Source organism: Schistocerca piceifrons, chromosome 1 (assembly GCF_021461385.2).
Source record: "Schistocerca piceifrons isolate TAMUIC-IGC-003096 chromosome 1, iqSchPice1.1, whole genome shotgun sequence".
In the NCBI taxonomy this organism is placed as follows: domain Eukaryota; kingdom Metazoa; phylum Arthropoda; class Insecta; order Orthoptera; family Acrididae; genus Schistocerca; species Schistocerca piceifrons.
This window is the reverse complement of record NC_060138.1, coordinates 771942753-771964104: the sequence shown is the minus strand read 5'-3', so window position 1 is coordinate 771964104 and position 21352 is coordinate 771942753.

Sequence of the window (21352 nt, the reverse complement as noted above, 5' to 3'; positions counted from 1 at the left end):
AAAATTAACTGCGTAACTTTATTATTTCATGTTGTCAATTAAATCTTAAGACTACGTTTCGTAACTTCAGGCGTATTTATTTGTTTCCAATCATAATGTGCCCAAATTGTTTACAATTAAAGCCAAGTACTCATCGTCCTTCGTCCCTCTCTTGCTGTTCTCGGTGTTTTCTGCGTTTTGAGTCCAGATTTTGAAACATTCAGTTCGATCAGTGGAGGTTGATTTTTAATTCTAAGATTTCGCTCCGTATGTACTGATCAAAATTTCGTTGTGGCATTTTCTGGAATACTTGAAGACTTATAATCAGTACACAGCGGAGTTTTCGCTCATTATCTCGAAGATTGCATCTATAAAACGCATTAATAGCGTCATCCTATTAGTGAAACAAGGAAGGAAGGAAAGTAGATAGAGATTTCAGTTCCAACGACAGTGAGATTACTAGAGATGAAGCACATATTCTAACGGCGGAAGGAAATCGTCAGCATCATTCGGCGGAAGGAAATCGTCAGCACCATTTCGAAGGATCCACCTTGGCATCTACCATAAGTGGTTTAGTGAGAACCTAAATCAGGATGACCGGACGCCAACTGAATTACCTTTCTCCCGTATATGGGTCCAGTTAGTTATTATTGGATTTCGACAGGTATGTAGGGTAAAACATTGCTGTTGCCCCATTCTTACTTTATATAAAACTGTTGCGCTTCACATGGACTACTGTAGTTTAGAGACGCGCACTTTATACTCCTTTATGTTGCTTGTGTATCATTTTGACGTTCCAGTGCCAGTCAGCTATCAACTAAATTTTACTTAGATACTGTTTCCGTTCCTCTAACAAATTAACTGTGGAATCAGTTGTAAGTACGACATACTCAAAAGCACGACAGTACAGTTTTCGGTTTGGTTCTCTAATAAAAAGTGTTCGCTAATTTTATTTTTGCTCGAAGCCCTAGGTGTTACCGAAATCCATCATCGATTGAATGTCAGGTTCGCTAGCGTGTCTACAGGCACTTGTAACCTCCCCCTGACTTATCGACCTAAATGACAGTGAAAAATTAAACCGCGTGTACCTAATGGGAATTTGGGAGAAGCAATCGTCACCGAAGTTAATCTGTCGGTAATAAAGTTACGTAATTAATTTTTTGATTGTTTGTATGTGGATATCTGGAGCCCTAGTACACAGTGAAATCTCCGCGCCGTGGAGACGTTGCACGCAGCTAGAGGGTCCAGATCAAAATGACGCAGCTCACTGCCGAGGTGCGAGTGTTTTGGTTGCTGTAGCACCGTTCTACGGCACTGCGGCATTAGGATTTAAATGTATCCCAGCGTTACAGACGTGTACCTGGAAACAAGGAAAAAAAATTAACTGCGTAACTTTATTATTTCATGTTGTCAATTAAATCTTAAGACTACGTTTCGTAACTTCTAAATGAAAGGAAAAATGCAAATGAAATTGGTTGAAATTAATTTTGAGAAAAGGGTAAAATTAATAAAGAAAGTAAATGTGCGGTCGTCACGTTAACAATTAATTGGCGTTAATTAGATATTTGAGATTTGGGGAAAATTACGGTCGCCAGTCCTATGGACAATTACTATAATAACTGAAAATGAAAGATTAATGCACATATAATTAGCACTAGAAGCGTGGCAACTGAAGGTTGACACGTGTTGTGTGAAAACAAAGTTTGTCAGAAGTAATAAATTTCGCTACACTCTGAACTAATTTAGCAAAAGAATTAATAAAACCGAAAAACTGAAAGTTAATTTAGTGACTGAAATTAATAGTGAGCTTTGTTTCTGAAGCACTACGAAATTCAGTAAAATAAGGTTAGTCTTGGGGTACTTCAACAATCATTTCAAAAGCTACTTGAATCTACACAATTTAGAAATAAGAGATTTAACTTTGAACTTGAATTAAATGATTCTGGACAATTAACAATAGTAACATTTAGTACGTACAAAGCTGAGCTGCAGTCACAGGTAAGCTAAAATATGCTAACAATACTCGCACTCTTAATTTGTGCTTGTGTAATCTAAATATTGTAGCCAGCTATGAATACCTTAACTGAACTTTGAAATTAAAGCAGTGAAATGGAATTATATTGCTTCAACGCTGGCGTCTGAATTTCAACGACACTCGGGTTCATTTCGGAAAAGGAAGGGACCCTGCTTGGTAATGCAATTGGGACAATGAGCAACAAAGGTTCATGCTAAGTTGCTGTGATGCAACAATTTTAAAAGCTGAGGTGTGCCATACAGTTCTAAAACTTTACGTGCTTCCAGTCTTCCTTGTTTGTTGATTGAAGGTTTGAAGCCGTCGATCGAGGAGGTGGCGTCAGTCACTCATTGTCGGCCGTCGCTGTTGCAGAAGCTGGATGTTGGCGCGCCTCCTTCTCGACACGGTCACCAGGCGAAACGGGCTCTTGATGTGCGCCAGCTAATGCTTCCCGTCCGCGACACCGTGTCAGAAACTATCATAGCAATTCGAGCGCAATTACATGCTGCCAAACCCCGAAAGCGCGGCAACTCGCGGGAGCGTCACACAACACACCTGCTCCACTGCACTACTCCAGCCAGACTCCCCTCTGCCCGCGCTCCACGCGGCCGAGTTAACACTACCAAAGATCCTAAACACTTTGGTTCTCCACACGCCCTATCGATGTATTCGTTCGATAGCATAGTTTTCCCTCGGCCAAACCCAGCGTATAAATACAAATAATATTCACAAAACAACAAACATAAATGCATGTATATACAAATAGTAAAACAATTACAATATACAAAGACACAAAAATGTTATATCTTCAGGTAACAAAATAAGGAAAAAATTTGCAATGCAATAGATGGAAATAGGAGGATATGCATTTCCGGCGTTACACACTAATGCCCGAACTGTCGTCAAGTGCCTACCGGGGTGGCCGAGCGGTTCTAGGTGCTTCAGTCTGGAACCGCACGACCGCTACGGTCGCAGGTTCGAATCCTGCCTCGGGCATGGATGTATGTGATGTCGTTAGGTTAGTTATGTTTAAGTAGTTCTAAGTCTAGGAGACTGATGATCTCAGATGTTAAGTCCCATAGTGCTCATAGTCATTTTGTCATCAAGTGATGGGAAGGATTGAACCTCTTAAAATAAATGTCTTGTAGGTGCGCTACCGAACACTGAAACTGCATATTTCGCTATGGCAAGCATTCTGTATTAATCGTATTCTTTAGTTATACTGTAAGAGCTATGTGTTTCAGTTCCACTAGGTCTGTAACCGTTTATTGCTTTATAGCATCTATTGGTGACATAAAAACACATGCGCGGAAAGACGAGACTGGTAGGGGCTACTTTCCGGTTGTATATATAGTGAAATTTTCATTCATGTATTAAGAGGCGTCCTCTTCTTTTACTCGGCCAGACAATAGTACGTCGCATCTCAGCTGCTTCGTTCGCTATCATTTGTCCCGCACCGCTTTCCTGATTTTCTCTGCGGCGTACTTCACATACACAGAAGACCAATTAATATTCGCCCAACATGCAAATCCGAGCAGTCAGTCAGTTCCGTGTCTAACGAGGAAATATCACCAACTCAAACTCAAATTTTAGGGAGAAATAAGCATAGCTGTAATTTATGAGCCGCAGAAATCTATTATGACTAAAAGTTTGGACCACAATTCTGACAGTATGCAGTAATGACATTCGGAAAGCACAGTTTTTAAACTTATGGGCGCAATGGCTGTTTGCCACTCGTTCCGCCCTACTACAGCTGTCTAATGCCTGAGTGAGGGGTACTGCCCAGTGGAGTGACAAGCAGAGCCCGCCTAAGCAAGATATGTAGAAGCCAACGGAAGAGGAGAGCGAAGATGAGCACACCTGCCTAACACATGTTATTCTACGGGAAAAATAGTGAGGAATATGGTATGGTAACCTGTCAACACCACACACATATACGATCATAGTTATTTTACCGATATTCACATATTGATATTCTGCAACAATGCATACACCTCAAAATCAAAATGAATAAACTTAATCAACTGAAGAACTGTTATGAAATGAAGTTAATGATTTTCGATTTATAGTTTAATCATGCCATCACACTAGTGCATGTCCTGCAACTGTACTTCGCTTTAACACTACCAGTTTTAAAATCCGAAGTAAATAACGCACAACAGCGATATTAATAATTAAATAACACTGCTCTAGTTTATTAATGACAAGCTCATTCGTTTGATTCATTTACACCGCATTTGCGAATCGCTACATAAAAATGCTCAAGTAAAAGAGATCTCTGCCAATAACTAAAGGCTAGAAACCATGCATTTTGTCTCAATGGGCAATGCACATTACCAATGTCAAAACAATATTTCACAAACCTCTTATTCGCTGCTCTGTACAGTACTTAGCGCTCTGGTATTAAGTGGTTGCAGTGGGACGGAGCTACAGACAACCAGTGCGCGCCCATGTTTAAAAGTTATGTGTTCAGAAGTTTATAACTCCATATTATAAGAATTACTGATCAAATTTCGAGCGGGACTGATTGCTGGGGCTGACATCTTGCGAGTGTGCTTTTCTCTCCTGATACGTGAGGTCAAAAAGCTGGTGTTTCCTTGTATGTAAGTTGAATCGCAGGCGCCTTGCAGACCCGGCCAGTCTGTGTCTCGTTACTATAGTTCCTTCAACTAAACATGCTTAAAAGAAAGTATAACATTCCAGCAGCACTGTAGAATCAACGCACCAAAGAAGCATGCCCTCTTGCAGATCGCGCACACATTCGATTCTTTAGATTATTAACGTATTCGTGTGAAAGACTTTGTGAAACTTTAAAAACCCTCGTAGTTGTGACTTTAAATTCCACTGTATCTGCGCAGAGGACAATATACAAAATCTATCATGAATGAAATACAACTGACTTAATAAAGAGTAGGAAGAATAAAGATTAACGGCTCGAGAAGTACTATGTCATCAGAGACGGAGTATTATATCGGATTGGGGAAGGAGATATGCGGAACTCTTTCGAAATAAGCATTTCGGAATTATCCATAAACTTTGTAGGGTAACTGCAGAGACCAGGCCCAGGTTTAAACCGCCGTCTTCCTCAATATGATTCTCTATCTTACTGCTGCATCACCTACCTTAGTATGGATTTTAGAGAGATTTTTATTTACTGTTATACTTCTTTTCAGTTCTAATACACTACCCAAAAGCTGCTGCACCATTAAAAACAACTAAAGTATTGATGGTTCAAATGGCTCTAAGCACTATGGGACTTAACATCTGCCGGCCAGTGTGGCTGAGCGGTTCTAGGCGCTTCAGCCTGGAACCGCGCGACCGCTACGGTCGCAGGTTCGAATCCTGCCTCGGGCATGGATGTGTGTGATGTACTTAGGTTAGTTAGGTTTAAGTAGTTCTACGTTCTAGGGGACTGATGATCTCAGATGTTAAGTCCCATAGTGCTCAGAGCCATTTTTGAACTTAACATCTGAGGTCATCAGTCCCCTAGACTTAGAACTACTTAGACCTAACCAACCTAAGGACATCACACACAACCATGCCCGAGGCAGGATTCGAACCTGCCACCGTAGCAGTAGTGCGGTTCCGGACTGAAGCGCCTAGAACCACTTGGCCACAGCCGCCGACAAATGAAGTATTGAGCTTCAACTTTTCTTTAAAGTAATGCGCAACAGACCATAGTCCAACTTTGTTTACTGTTTTAACACTGAAGCATTTTTAACACTCTGGAGTTTATTCGATGCCCATCCTGAGGTTGACTTGTTGTTTCACGCGAAACTCGTCAACTGAGCTGTAATTGTTAACAATAAAACCGAGAAATTGAGCCAAATTTTATTTTTTTCGTAGATTGCTATTGTCGTTACCGGCCTTTCACTAATCCACGTTTAACTGGTGATCATGCCCGAACAGATTAATAAACTGCACGGTGGTGCCAATAGCTGAGTGAGCCCTATCTTGGCCACACCTCTCCCATTATTACTTTTTGGTGGTGATCTGCTGTTCTGTTCCTAGCAAAACATGCAACTGGGAGCTTACACCTCGCTCATGGCTATTACCTGTCATCTGTATCTTCTTCGTCCCAACGATTTTCCTGATCACGTTTGGAACACGCTATTTATTTCGGCTCCTGCATTTTTCTGAGAATCTTCTCAACTTAACATTATTTTATAATAACAGCTAGAAATCAAAATTTTTTGCGTTGTCATTACAATACCTTCCTTTGTTGGAATCATATTTCTGAATATCTCCATCGAACAAGTGCCAAAGACTCACTCTCACACGTAGTGTATTCTTTCCCCATTGGGAAGACCCTACAGTTCTGATTCCAATGCCGCCAGTCCAAGCTGTTAAAGCCTAGTTTGTTACAGGACCCTGGTCAAGGCTCAGAACCAGAGAGCCCCAGTCAGTTCTAGGAATAATGCTGCAGATTGTGATATTCGTTGTAACTCCTCAAAAAAGACAGGTCTTCTCAATCTTTTCTGCCAATGCCTAGGAAGATCCACGTATGACCTGAGACCACAGACGACAAACATCTTTAGTTCCAAAGTGCGCCACTATCTGCATTTGATTGGGCCTTTTTCTCTCAGAGCCTGCCGGAACAGCTACTTCACCATGTTGAAAGAGTGCACAAATGGCCCTTTCTACCCCTTGCTGCCATTTCAATAAGAAATACCGTTATTCATCATATGTTTGAGTTGATATCAATTAACAGAACCCAACATTTTTGTCGGTACTTACTCCTGACCTTGGTTACACCAGATGTTTCAACAGGTGAAGTGTGTCTCACCGGTTCAGTTTCGCCTTCAGTGGAAGACACCATCCGAAACTTGTTGGCCAGAGGGACGGGTGTGGCACTCTACACCGAGTTCGCTCTAGTCACTGTCTCCCTTGTACAGGGCCTCTAGATCTACCACTGACACGTCACTCACGGTCGAGTGGACGAGCAGTGATACTCTCTACTTCTTGCAGAGAAAATAGCGTCGATTGGAGGCTATATAGTTGAAGTACCATTGGTCTCTCTTGTATGTGACTGTCGACAGTTTGCTCAAGACACTCATTTGAAGCAGCTTCCAATGCCTTGGCAGATATCAGACGGCTTCTAACTGCTTATGAACAGCAAGAACCATGGGCCTTGCCGTGGTGTAGTGGCTTGTGTTTCTCGGCAATAAAAGCAGCAGTACCGTAGATTAACCACAAAGGGACGGTGTATGTTGAGAGGCCAGACAAACGTATGGTTCCTGAGGAAGGTATCAGCTTTTCCAGTAGTTTCAGGGGCTGGATAGTTAACTGCTCTGGCCTTGAAACAGCACCCAAGGTGAACTTGCTGCGCTGGTACTCCTAACGGCGGAAAGCAAGGAGACACTACAGCCGTAGCTTTTCCCGAAGGCATATGGCTCCACCATGTGGCCAAATGATGAATGAGTTCTTTTGGGTAACATGTTCCAGAGGTAAAATGGTCCCCATTCTGATCTCCAGGCTGGCACTACTCAGGGGGATGTTGTCAACAGGAGAATCAAAGTGGCATTCTAAGGGTCGGAGGAATTTTTGATCCCTACAGATAATGGATAGACTGAAGTTAGACATTGTAGGAATTAGCGAAATTCGGTGGTGGGAGTAATAGAATTTTTGGTCAGGTAAGTACAGGATTATAAACACAATATCAGATAGGGGCAATGTAGGAGTAGGTCTCATGTCGAATAAAAAATAGGAACGCGCTAAGGTACTACGAACAGCATAGTGAACACTTTATCGTACCCATGACAGGCACGAAACTCGCACCACCACAGTTGTATAAGTTTATATGCCAAGTAACTACGCATATTATGAAGAGACTGAAAAAAGTACGAGATAAAATACAACACATTATTCACGTAGTTTAGGGAGACGAAGATATAATTGTGCTGGGGGACTAGAAATCGGTAGTAGAAAAAGGAAGAGAAGGAAAAATAATAGCTGAATATGGACTGGGAAAGGAAGGGAAGAGGAAGCTGCTTGGTAGAATTTTGCGCAGAGCTTAATTTAAACATCGCTAACACTTCGTTTAAGATTCAAGAAAGAAGGGTTATACGTGGAAAAACCCGAAGCCACCAGAAGGTTTCAGGTTGATAAGACGGAGATTTCGGAACCAGATTTTAAACCCTAAGACATTCACAGAAGCAGATGTGAATTATGACCACAATTAATTACTTATGAACTGTAGATTAACTGAAGAAATTGCAAAAGGATAGGAAATTGAGGCGATCGGACCTGATTAAGTTGAAAGAACCAGAGGACTTTGGGTGTTTGAGAGGGAACGTTAGGCAACGATTGACTAGAACTGGAGAAAGGAATACTGTAGAAGATGAATGGGTAGGTTTGAGAGATGAAATAGTGAAAGCAGCACAGGATGAAATAGGCAAAAAGAATATGGCCTTGTAGAAACGCTTGGATATCACAATAGAATTTTTATGAAAGACTAAAATATAAAAATGAAGCAGGCTAAAGGGAATACACGAACGTCTAAAAATGAGACTGACAGGAAGTGCAAAATGGCTTAGCAGGAATGGATAGAGAATAAATGTAAGAATATAGAAGCATTTGTCACTAGAGGGAAGGTAGATGCCACCTATAGGAAAATTAAAGAGGCCTTTGGAGAAAAGAGAAATTGCTGTATGAATGAACGTCAGGAGCTTAGATGGAAAGTCAGTGCTAAGCAAAAGAGGAAAAGCTGAAAGGTGGAAGGCGTACAAGTGGAGTGGACTTCAAGGCAATGCAATAGAAACTGGAGCGGACATAGACCAAGATAAGATGGGAGGTATGATATTGCGGGTAGAATTTGACGGAGCACTGAAAGATCTAAGTCGAAACAAGGCTTCCGGTGTAGACAAAATTCCGTCGGAACTACTGATATCCTTGTAAGAGTCAGCCATGACCAAACTATTTCACCTATTGTACAAGATGTATGTGACTGGAGAAATAACCTCGTACATCAAAAATAATGTAATAATTCCGATTTCAAAGAAAGCAAGTGCTAACAGGTGTGAATATTACTGAATTATCAGTTTTTATTAGTTACGATTACAAAATACTAGGACGAATTCTTTACAGGAGAATGGAAGAACTGGTAGAAGCCGATGTCAGAGAAGATCAGTTTGAATTTCGGAGAAATGTAGTGACACATGAGATGATACTGATCCTAACACTTCTCTTAAAAGATAAGTTTATAGCCAACTTTAGGCTAGCAAACTTTTAACAATTTGGATTGGAATACATGCGTTGAAATTCTGGAGGTAGCACCAATAAAGGGCACGACAGGCTATTTACATCTTGTACAGAAACCAAGCGGCAACGGAAGAGTCGAGGGCATGAAAGGGAAGCAGTGGTTGAGAAGGAATGAGATAGGTTTGTAGCCTATCCCCAACGTATGTTGAGCAAGCGGTGAAGGAAACCAAAGATAAATTTGAAATTAAAGTTTACCGAGAAGAAATAAAAATTTTAAGGTTTGCCGATGATACTGCACTTTTATCAGAGACAACAAAAGACTTGGAAGAGCAGTTAAATGGAATGGACAGTATCTTGAATATAGAATACAAGATGAACAGTAACAACAGCAAAATGAAGGTAATGGAATGTAGTCGAAATGTGTCAGGCGGTGCTGAGTGCATTTGACAGACAAATGAGTCAATAAAACTAGTAGACGAATTCCGGTATTTGGCCGGTAAAATAACTGATGATAGCCGAAGTAGAGACGTCATAAAATGCCGACTGGTAATAACTGGAATGGCGCTTCTGCAGAAGATTTATGTGTTAGGAAATGTTTTCTGAAAGTATTTGTATGGAGTGTGGCCATGTATGGAAGTGAAACATTGGCAACAAACAGTTCAGACAAGAAAAGAATAGAATCTTTTCCAAAGTGGCGCTACAGAATGAAGCTGAAGATTATATGGGTCGATCATGTAGCTAATGAGGATATACTGAATAGGATTGGGGAGACAAATAAATTGTGGTACAACATGATTAGAAGAGGGGATCGGTTGATATGACACGTTTTGAGATACCAAGGGATCACGACTTTGGTGTTAGACGCACGTATGGAGGGGTTAGGGGCGGGTAATATTTGTAGAGGGACACCAAGGTAACTGCAGTATGAAGGCTTGTACAGAATAGCGTAGCGTGGAGAGGTTCATTAAACCGATCAGCACTGGAGGCCACAAAAACACAAATAACAACTAATTTATCTCATTTCCAAGAACAGCATTCACAGTGGGCTGCATTCTGTTAAATGGAATGCTTTTCTGAGTACTAAATTATTATCTTTAAATTAGTCCCACTGATATTTCAATATCTGTTACGCTGTAAGGATAGTAAGCTCCCTTTAAGATTTGAAGGTCCAACTCTCAACGAAGCGCTTTGTGAAAATAACAGAACGAAAATCAAAGATAAATTATGTATGAATACCTTTACGTTAGTATTGGGTCTCCAATTCTGATCGAGGTTACGCTCACTAACAGACTCACGTAAGGGTGTATATCAAAAACAGTGGTAATACACGCAGAAGGTCAACAATGTAAATGCTGTTGATGGGTAGGGAACACGATATGGCACTTATAATATGCGCAAACACAATATAAGGAAGCATCAGTTGAATCCGTAAGAGCCGGCCGAAGTGGCCGCGCGGTTCTGGCGCTGCAGTCTGGAACCGCGAGACCGCTACGGTCGCAGGTTCGAATCCTGCCTCGGGCATGGATGTGTGTGATGTCCTTAGGTTAGTTAGGTTTAACTAGTTCTAAGTTCTAGGGGACTAATGACCTCAGCAGTTGAGTCCCATAGTGCTCAGAGCCATTTGAACCTTTTTTTGAATCCATAAGAGCTAAGTTTACGTTGCGATCATAAAATTTCAAACACAGACGCCGAAGAAACAGCTCAAAGAGCGTAAAATGATGGAAATGTACAATAGTAACACAAATTCTTACACAGGAATAAAGGTGAAATGATTTTATGAAAAGTTTTTGCTGCCAAAGTTTACAGAAAATACAAAGAATTTGGAGTGTATGCTGGACTGTGTGTTCGGACACATTTGTATTCTGCCCAGCACTGATGTCTGATGTTAGTCCGCTACAGTTCGCCAGCTGTACTGTTTTACCAGTCTGCCCAGCCTACGACGTCCGTCATCTGTAATGACGGATGGCAGCCCAACCCCACAACGTCTGGAGGTGAGTTCACATTGGTTTCACCACTTGTTGAGAACACTCACCACAGCGTTCCTAGAACACTCGAAAAGTCATGTAGGTTATGGTATATCGTGCCAATCCTCAGGGCTGTCACAACCCGCCCTATGTCAAACTCAAATAGATCGCGCGCTTCCTCATTCTACATACCGATAGCTCCCTCACCGTTACTACTCGTACATGCGCCGATCGATAGTAGGTCGTTCGTCATAATGTTCTGTCTGATCACTGTACAGAAATGAGTAACATTATTTAAATATTCATTAGATGTTAATATTTCTCAATTACATTTTAAACTGGCGCTCTACTTGGTCATTAATTATTCTGAGGAGGAAAGAAAAGGAGATGTATGTGTTGACGCGAAGTCGTGTCCTCTTACACCATGAAGACGAGCTGACAAACAAGCGTCGTATCACAGCATAATACCTCTTGCCACCTTGTCTTACACTGGGTGTTCATTTTAACTGAAGAGATTGAAATATCTCGAATCCTACACATCAGATCCAAAAATTTATAATTCCAATTTGTTTGTCTCGGAGGGGAACATCCAGCGATACCACATTCGATCCCCCACCCACCCCGTGCGTGGCTGGGAGACAACTTTGAAATCTTCAGTGGGAATCCCAGTTTTTCATTGCAGATTACGATTCTACGGCAAAATCTACATACGTTTTGTCTGAAGCGTTTTCTTCGTTTCGCCACAGAATCGGACGAATAAAAATAGGTAGTCAATCCTAATTTACGACAAGGTACTCAATGGTCCTTAAATATCCCATGGCACGTGGGACCTCACCTCCATGCTGAGAGGGTAGGACAGGCCAGTATTTCATAACTTATAACTGGAAACCCTATTCGCAACGTTGTATTCCTCAGACATATCGAACAGGGGAATACTCGATGCGTCACTGTGGCCGTGGTTCGAGATGAGCGCTACTCTACTTTCCCAATCAGGGTAAGTGTTCAAACATAGTACCGCCAATTTCAATACAATTAGTGATCCGCTTTTCAAATGACCGTACGCAGGACAGAAGCATATCTGTGGGAATGTCAGGACAGGCGTTTCTGTTGCGGTCGGTCATGTCTTCATGGTTTATTGACACTTGCTACCCATTTCTATTCCTCCGATTATAGCGCCATCTGTGGCGAAACGAAGAAAATACTTCAGACAAAACGCATGTAGATTTTGCCGTAGACTCATAATCTGCAATAAAAAACGGGGGTTCCCATTGAAAATTTCAAAGTTGTCCCTCGCCATCCACGCACGGTTTGGGGTGGCGAGTTGAGTGTGATATCGTTGCATGTACCTCTCCGCAAGAAACGAACTGGAATTTTAACTTTTTTGATCCGATGTATAGTCTCTAGGATATTTCAATGTATTCAGTTAAAATGAACACCCTGTATATTGATCATCGAATAGATTCATGCAGAGTTTTTTCATCAATACTTCTGATGGTGAAATGCATTCTGCATTCTGCATAATTCAGTATATGAAAATATCAAATACTATTGTTTGAAGATTTGATTGCTGATAACGTACATGCTCAAATGAGAGGACTTCGTTCGAGTTCGTTATTCTATGAAGTTTACAAACATCAGACTGTGACCACTAATTTTAAAATTAAAGTCATAGTTCTGTGAACGAGAAATATCATACGTGTTGATCGTAATCTGGGAAGTCTTATGGTTTGTTAGATCCGAAAAAGAAAATCAGTTAGGAAGACAAACACAGCTTCGCCTTTGTCCAGAAGTTGGTATGTTGAAAATTGTCTGCTCACTAATAAAAAAAACATTGTTAGTTATTGTACTGTGCGAACTACAGAGAGTAAGGACATGTCACAGCTTTCATGAGTACACCACGCTTCACCAGACACTCTAATCAGCGAAATCGCACGCAAGAGTTGGAGATTATTAAAATTTGAAAATTAACTGCAATTACCTCGATTCTTTCAGCTGGAAAAACGAAATGCGTTAATTTTCATTAAACTGTATTGCGCGGATGTGATCGTTCCTACAGAATGACCTCAGTGACCTCACCTTCTCTATCTATTTTTTTAATGTTTCAATTCTTGGACTACATTAAACAGAAGTAGATCTCGCTATTTCTAGCCATCATAAATTATAAAACTACTTTCAAACAGCGGTGGCATTCATATCGACAAGATGTTAAAATATTCGTAAAACGTACAATGATACTGACGATTTAGTGATACTTTTAATTTATTTTATGTCAGTATCTCTTAACCGCCATTGCCAATTAAAAGAAAGTCATTTACATTTTACATGATTTTCAGTTATGTAGTATACATGGTGTCCCAGAAAAACTTGTCAGCGTTCAGGAATATGAGGGGAACGCTCATCTGAAGCAGGAAACTACGTATGGACATATGCGCTTTTGCGTATGGTTTCCGACATAGAACACATATAAAGTAGATTTACTTTGAATTAGCGGCGCGCACGCATGTGTCTTACCCTCACAAACTTTTTGATTTGAGGTGTACAAACGAAAGGTGATTATGCGGGATGAAATGTTTGGTTGCACCGTAGACGCTAATGCACTCATTAGGGAACATCAAAGGACACTCAAACAAGCCACTCGTTTTTCCAACAGTGCAAAAATGCAGTGAAGTTATCGGTGAGATATTTGAACATTTGTTGTGAACTGTACAAAAAAACGTTCAAATCTGTGTGAAATCTTATGGGACTTAACTGCTAAGGTCATCAGTCCCTAAGCTTACACACTACTTAACCTAAATTATCCTAAGGACAGACACACACACACTCATGCCCGAGGGAGGACTCGAACTATACAACATCTGTAATGTGACGTGTATGATAATGCTTAGAGGCGAACGTGTTAAAAATGCGTATTTCTCAATTGGTATTTTTTGAAACGCATTTTGTGATGCTTATATGTATGCACTTTACAGTCTATTGAATAATACAGAAAATACGAGGGTTGTCCAGAAAGTAAGTTCCGATCGGTCGCGAAATGGAAACCACTGGGAACATCCGGTAAAGCTTTGCACAGATGTGTTGGGCAGTCTCTTTAGTATGCCCGTCGATCGCGTGGCGTCGCTCTTTTCAGTTTTGCGTGAACATTGAGCACGTTAGGATGCCTAGGGAATAGTGTCTCCCGCCAAGTATGAGGGACTGGTTAGAGATTTCGCCTGTGTCATGCAGCCCACATAACACAACTGTAGAACAGTTCCTTCTTAATGACAATTCTCGGCCGCACACTGCAGGGGCATAGAAGATGCTCCGGCACCGTTTCCGTTGAGAAGTGTTTGATCACCCACAATACAGTCCGTAATTGGCTCCTCCTGAGTCTCATCTCTGCTCACAAGAACCGCTGGCAGACAACTGGCCGAAAGCACAGGCGGCTGCTTTCTATGACTAGGATATTGGAAAGTTGATACAACACTACGAGAACACTCGAAGTTGGAGTGCGCCTATACAGAAAAGTAGGTGGAAGGTGTAGTTAACTGTTGCAAATAAAACGTTTCTGGTTTTCACTGTGATTTTCATTTCGCGACCGATTGGAACTCACTTTCTGGACAAGCCTCGTAAATAACAGCGCCTATTAAATGTGTTCTGTCACGGAAACCATTCGGAAGAAGTGCTGGAGTTATAGTTGATTACGCAGTGAATAAGTCACAAATATGGGTGGTCAAGTGAAGCAAATACGTAGCCTACTGGGCGAGCGCAGTCTGACTACAAAGCGAATTCTTTCCAAACACTCACATTACCTGTATTGAAATACGCTCACGTGTGTCAGCTTGCTTGAGTTTGAGGCTGGGGTTGACCATAGAACGTGTGTTGTGATGCGCCAAGTAAGCAACAACGAAGTGGACGTAACGAATTGTAAGCTGGCCGTCAGTGTCGTCAGCACTCATTTGGAAAGGGACGGTAGGAAATAAAAAGGGAGCAGGAAACCAGCCTAGACGAAGAGTTATAAGTTCTGTGTTCACAGCCGTCATATTTAAAACTGATGACCTTACCGGACATAAATTAGTACAGTAATACATTATTAAACATATAAAATATAGTCGATGCAGTTAAGGCTTCCGTGCAAGCGTATACATACTAATAGATTTCGTTATGTAACTGTCTACTTAACTAGCCGTTAATTACAAAGTCCTCAACCCTCTCACATTTACTGAATTCCAAAAGTTTGTCTACAAAACTACAACTAAAAATCTCACTTCATTATCCTACGCATGAAATGTTAAAGTCGTGAAATCTCCCATGAGTCTTACAACAAAAACGGCACAAATAGCCCGAAAGCCGATCAAAGTCTAGCAATCGCAAAAATGTTTACGCAGCAAAACCAGCAAAAGAATCAGTCTCTGAAACAACTGCAGACTATTTTGCTTGGAGCTAAAGTCCAGAGACTATCACTCGTAAATTCGTGAAGTATTAAGACGACGCGGGAAGTTCGACGCACAATTGAACACTATTCAAATTTGCAATAATTTAAGCCTATATTTAACATACTGAGAGGAGATCCTCTCTGCGCAGGGCATTCTCCGCTTCAGAAATCGTTCTAAGTCTACTGCTTGATTACTGAACAATAAAAAACAAATTTTGCACACACATGCTCATGACATTATATGAGAGAAAAGTCAATAAATACGGTGATATTAATAAACATGGCGTGTTAATTTTGTGTGGTTTCATAGCTCTTTTCAATAGTGCTCTCTGAATTTTCACAGTTCGCAACACATATAAAAGAAGTACGTCTTTATTAATGTTCGTCCGAATAATTATTCAATAAACTACGTACTGTGTCTAGCCAGAATATTTAAACAATATCTATATTGTAGAACACTGGCTGACAAGTTATGAAAATTAATTGAATGTCTGTAAGGGTTGCTGGTCCAGTTAGCATTTATGATCATAGTTTTATTTTACCTGCTTCTTTGTATCTTACGCCGAGAAAGTTCCTGGTTCATGAAATAGGACTCAAAATTTATCGAGGAATTTAGTGAATGTACCTTGATTAATGAAGGTATTTATATATTTTCAGAATTTTCACAGTTCGTAACTTTGGAATATTTCAATGAAACGAGTATACTCGCATCCCGTGTCGGACTTAATTTGATAAATCAAAACATTTCTTTAAGTAGAAGTAATCCGAATAAAACCTCTTACGTTCATACCATGGAGCAAGCGTCGCTCGTTAGAGAAAGTACAAAGCTATCTCGCTGCAGTCACTGGCCGTGGTCGGCCCCTTAGCAAAACTTCATTTAGCGTACACTTTACACATATATCGTGGAGGGATGGGCACAGCATAACTGCCGGCCGAGGTGGCCGAGCGGTTCTAGGCGCTACAGTCCGGAACCGCGCGACCGAAACGGTCGCAGGTTCGAATCCTGCCTCGGGCATGGATGTGTGTGATATCCTTAGGTTAGTTAGGTTTAAGTAGTTCTAAGTTCTAGGGGACTGATCACCTCAGAAGTTAAGTCCCATAGTGCTCAGAGCCATTTTTGACAGCATAACTACTAAATAAGTCTTAAATTTATAGTACGTGTGGTGGGTTTAGCGTTTCCATGATCAGATCCATTAAAATAAGCTTTAATATTGATCGTGATTGAGATACAAAATGATCGGCGTTGAGAACTAAATCACATATTATCTCATCCATCTTTTGTCTTTGTTGTCGTTTGTAAGTGCCTACTGTAAATTTTTGTATGCATTTTGTATAAATACCGATTTATGTAAAAAGTTGTAACTTTCTTAGTTTTTATAGTAAAACTATCGAATGAGCAGCAATGAATTTGTCTCATTTCGAACACCTGAAATTTCTGAAAGACTGTTTCAAGTTGTGAATATACACTGCAAAAAGAATTAAAGGAGCACTTTTCCAAACCGAATCAGTTTCCCTCACTGCGACACAAAAGTATGAAATTTTGTTCAACTGACAAATCTGTACGATGGTGCTAAAGCATGGCGCCCAGCGATGTTACCCTCGGCGACGCTTCGAACAGCAAGGTGTCGACACCTGTGGAAAAAAGGCCAGAGCTCAGAAGCTCGTGTGATGTGGCTAATGATGTTATTTTGGCACAAAGTTTCAGCACAGTTCTGCCCACCGCTCCCGTGGACTTGTCAAGCAATACGAAGGGCGTCACACTCCACTCTTACCGAAGTTTCACCCCTTCTTTTACGCCTCCGCGATGGAGGTCAGAACCGCAGCTCCCAGCGTCGAAATCGCGCGGTTTTCTTGTGGGTGGCCAAGGAAAGCATTTCAGGCACACTGCCGCTCGGAAGCGGCACTAAAAGGCCTTCGAAGGCGTCAATGAAACCACACTTTCCCTTGTGGCAAAAATGGCATTTAGTAGTGACATGTGCGACAGAACGACGTTCTTGACAACCTTTACCACTACTGAGACCCCGGGACGATTTAACCGTTCCCTAAGGACATCGTGGGGCTTGAAACCCATTGAACGTGATCTGTCACCTTTAGAGCGTAGTTCGGCCGCAATTTTTGCTCTGGCATACGGGACGGAATCACTTTCCCATCGTCTGTCACGTCCACGGTAGTGCTGGGTGTAAATACGGTGAAATGTAGTGCCGATGTGACATCATTAACCCACCTCCCACGTCAGATGAAACTCAGAGCTCCGTTGCTTTTTTTTCGCGTGGGTATACAGGGTGCCTATTTGAGGCGTCATTGAGCACAGGCTTTCGCTCCGTTGCAGAGGAAGATTGCAAGCACCTTTGAGCCAAATTTTACACTCCTTTCCAAATTGGGGAAAATAACGCGGCTTCAGAGAAGTGACCCTTTCATTCCCTTTGCGCAGTGTAATTGAGATAGAAAGTAGATGTAAGGTTGTCAGTCGTTGATTATCAGCCGTTGACATAGCCTCGTCAGTGTCATGTCGTTGTTTGGTTGTCCTTAAATATTGGTGTGTTGTACAATTCACTACTCTTAACATACAAATGGACAGGAAAAGCCTTCCGTCGACACCTGATTATTTACTTCTGACTGAAAGGTGTTCATTTCTTTATCACACATCAAAAAAAGTTTTGCATCACGCCGGTTCTCAGAACTCCTGATGACAGATGTTGACTGCGCACATTATATCACAGACTGTTCAGAGATGTCACTAAATCCGCCCAAAGATGTAAAGATCCATGCATGAGCAGCGCCTATTAGACGGAGGGTGTCCGACAGCCGATCAGTTCCAGTCATTCCACCAGGAAGGAGGTACACAGCTCTTGTTGTCTGTAGTTCAACCACGCCTAAACGGTCAATACGGCGGTTCGATCGCGTCCGCATTGTTACTTTGTGCCAGGAAGAGCTCTCAACAAGGGAAGTGTCCAGGCGTCTCGGAGTGAACCAAAGCGAATTTGTTCGGAAATGGAGGAGATACAGAGAGACAAGAACTGTTGATGACATGCCTCGCTCAGGGCGCCCAAGGGATATTACAGCAGTGGATGATCACTACCTACGGATTATTGCTCGGAGGAATCCTGACAGCAACGCCACCAGGTTGAATAATGCTTTTCGTGCAGCCACAGGACGTCGTGTTACTACTCAAACTGTGCGCAATAGGCTGCATGTTGCGCAACTTCACTCCCTACGTCCATGGCGAGGTCCATCTTTGCAATCACGACACCGTGCAGCGCGGTATAGATGGCCCTAACAACATGCCGAATGGATCGCTCAAGACTTGCATCATGTTCTCTTCACCGATGAGTGTCGCATATGCCTTCAACCGGACAATCGTCGGAGACGTACTTGGAGGCACGCGGATCAAGCTGAACGCCTTAGACACACTGTCCAGGCAGTGCAGCAAATGGAGGTTGCCTGCTGTTTTGGTGTGTCATTGTGTGGGGCCGACGTACGCCGCTGCTGGTCATGGAAGGTGCTGTAACAGTCGCACGATACGTGCTGCCATCCTCCGACCGATAGTGCAACCATATCGGTAGCATATTGGCGTGGCATTCGTCTTCATGGACGACTATTCGCGCCCATAGTGCACAACTAGTGAAGGACTTCCTTCAGGATAACAACATCGCTCGACTAGAGTGAGCAGCATGTTTTCTATACATGAACCCTATCGAAAACGCCTGGGATAGATTGAAAAGGGCTGTTGATGGACGACGTGACCCACCAACCACTCTGAGGGATCTACGCCGAATCGCCGTTGAGGAGTGGGACAATCTGGACCAACAGTGACTTGATGAACTTGTGGATGGTAAGCCACGATGAATACAGGCATGCATCAATTCCAGAGGACGTGCTGCTGGGTATTAGAGGTACCGGTGTGTGTAGCAATCTGGACCACCACCTCTGAAGGTCTCGCTGTATGGTGGTAAAACATGCAATGTGTGGTTTTCAAGGGCAATAAAATGTTTTCCTACGCAGCATTAGGCGGGGTAATGTATTCTGTTTTGGTGTTTCCATACTTTTATCCATCCCTTGTACGTACGTATGTGCAGTTCCTAAAATGTGTGTGAAATCTTATGTGACTTAACTGCTAAGGTCATCAGTCCCTAAGCTTACACACTAGTTAACCTAAATTATCCTAAGGACAAACACACACACCCATGCCCGAGGGAGGACACGAACCTCCGCCGCGACCAGCCGCACAGTCCATGACTGCAGCGCATTCAGACCGCTCGGCTAATCCCGCGCGGCTGTGCAGTTCCAAAAGGCACCGTCCTGCCAAGAACCCTTAGCCTCTGTGTTTTATGACTCCAGAACTATTTACGAACACGATATCAGATCGTTAGGTCGACGGTGAAATCTAACATATTATTAGGAAAGATCTTAGAACTTAGAATTAAGTCTTTGTAGAGTTCACAAACCACTACTAAATAAAAAAGAAAACATGAAATTGAATCACAGTTTTTCGGAATTTTTGCACTAATTTCCAATTTTAATTAAGCATATAGTGTTGTATATATCAGAATATTCCATTGGTGATACAAAACTTGTACCACAACAATAAAAGAAATCGCTCCTGATGTATAGGCAGTCAATTTCAACACGTTGCAGAGGCTACAAAACTTAATGGCTATCAGATGGTCATCAACTGTGAAGCAATAACTAATATCTGTACCATATCAGAATTAAATATGGTAAATATCCATTAAAGATAATTCCTTTTCAGTAAACAAATTTCCTTACGTTTTCCCTGAGTATTATCTAGGTCGTATGTACATCGGTTTCTATCATAATATATACAACTTGACAACGGTGTTTCGAAATTACCATGACTACAATAATATCTGTCGTTTACTTCTATTTCATAGGACTGTAATTTTCTGATTTATTGTGTGCACAAAACGATGTGAGGAATTCCTGGGCAAGCTTAACTGACAGTAGCTTAGAGCGGACATTTCAGAGTTAAAGATATATGTGAAAGATATATTAATATAATAAGCGTAGTACGAAGACGTAAACGGTATTTACAAAAGAACATGGCGCTGTAGAATGGCTGGTGAATTATTGCTAAAGTAAGAGGTGCGGGGAAGTTCTCCGCATAGAGTTTATCGGGTGCTAAAGCTTTAATTATTGCGCTGTTAAAAACTGCTGAAGCAGTATTTTCGTCTGTAGGTTCCGAAGATAACTTATTGCAGCCACGAACATAAAACTACCCTTAGGTACCGGATGATAACTAAGAACACAGAAAACATTTATTGCATCACAACATAAATAACAGCTACGTATTGATATTCGGAGAAGTTAAACGCGCATTTTATTGGGCTTAAAATATATTTTTCTAAGTACTCGATTAATTTTATAGCCGAAATTCTCTCTTGTTTCCTTCAGTTTTGACTGGCATGCTCATATTTGAGTGAGAGAACGATGATATGCAACTTTTAACGCCTATATTGTTCACCAACTGATTAATTAGTATGACAAAAAATACATGTATGACTGACATTATCAAGTACTTTTATCTAAACGCCTAAAAAATGTAATTCCACTTCGTACCTCCATATTACCAGCAGATACCTTAGCGAATAATTTTATATCTTGGCAAGCCGGTCATTGCTGCTATGTCAGCGATTATTAGGGCAGACTAAAATTGTTTACGTACTGCTTATGCAAATTCTGGTAATCATCTCATGTTTTATGCAAAACGCACAGCCTCTCTATCGATTCCATATTAAACCGAATTTCTGCCTCTTTTTCGGCTGA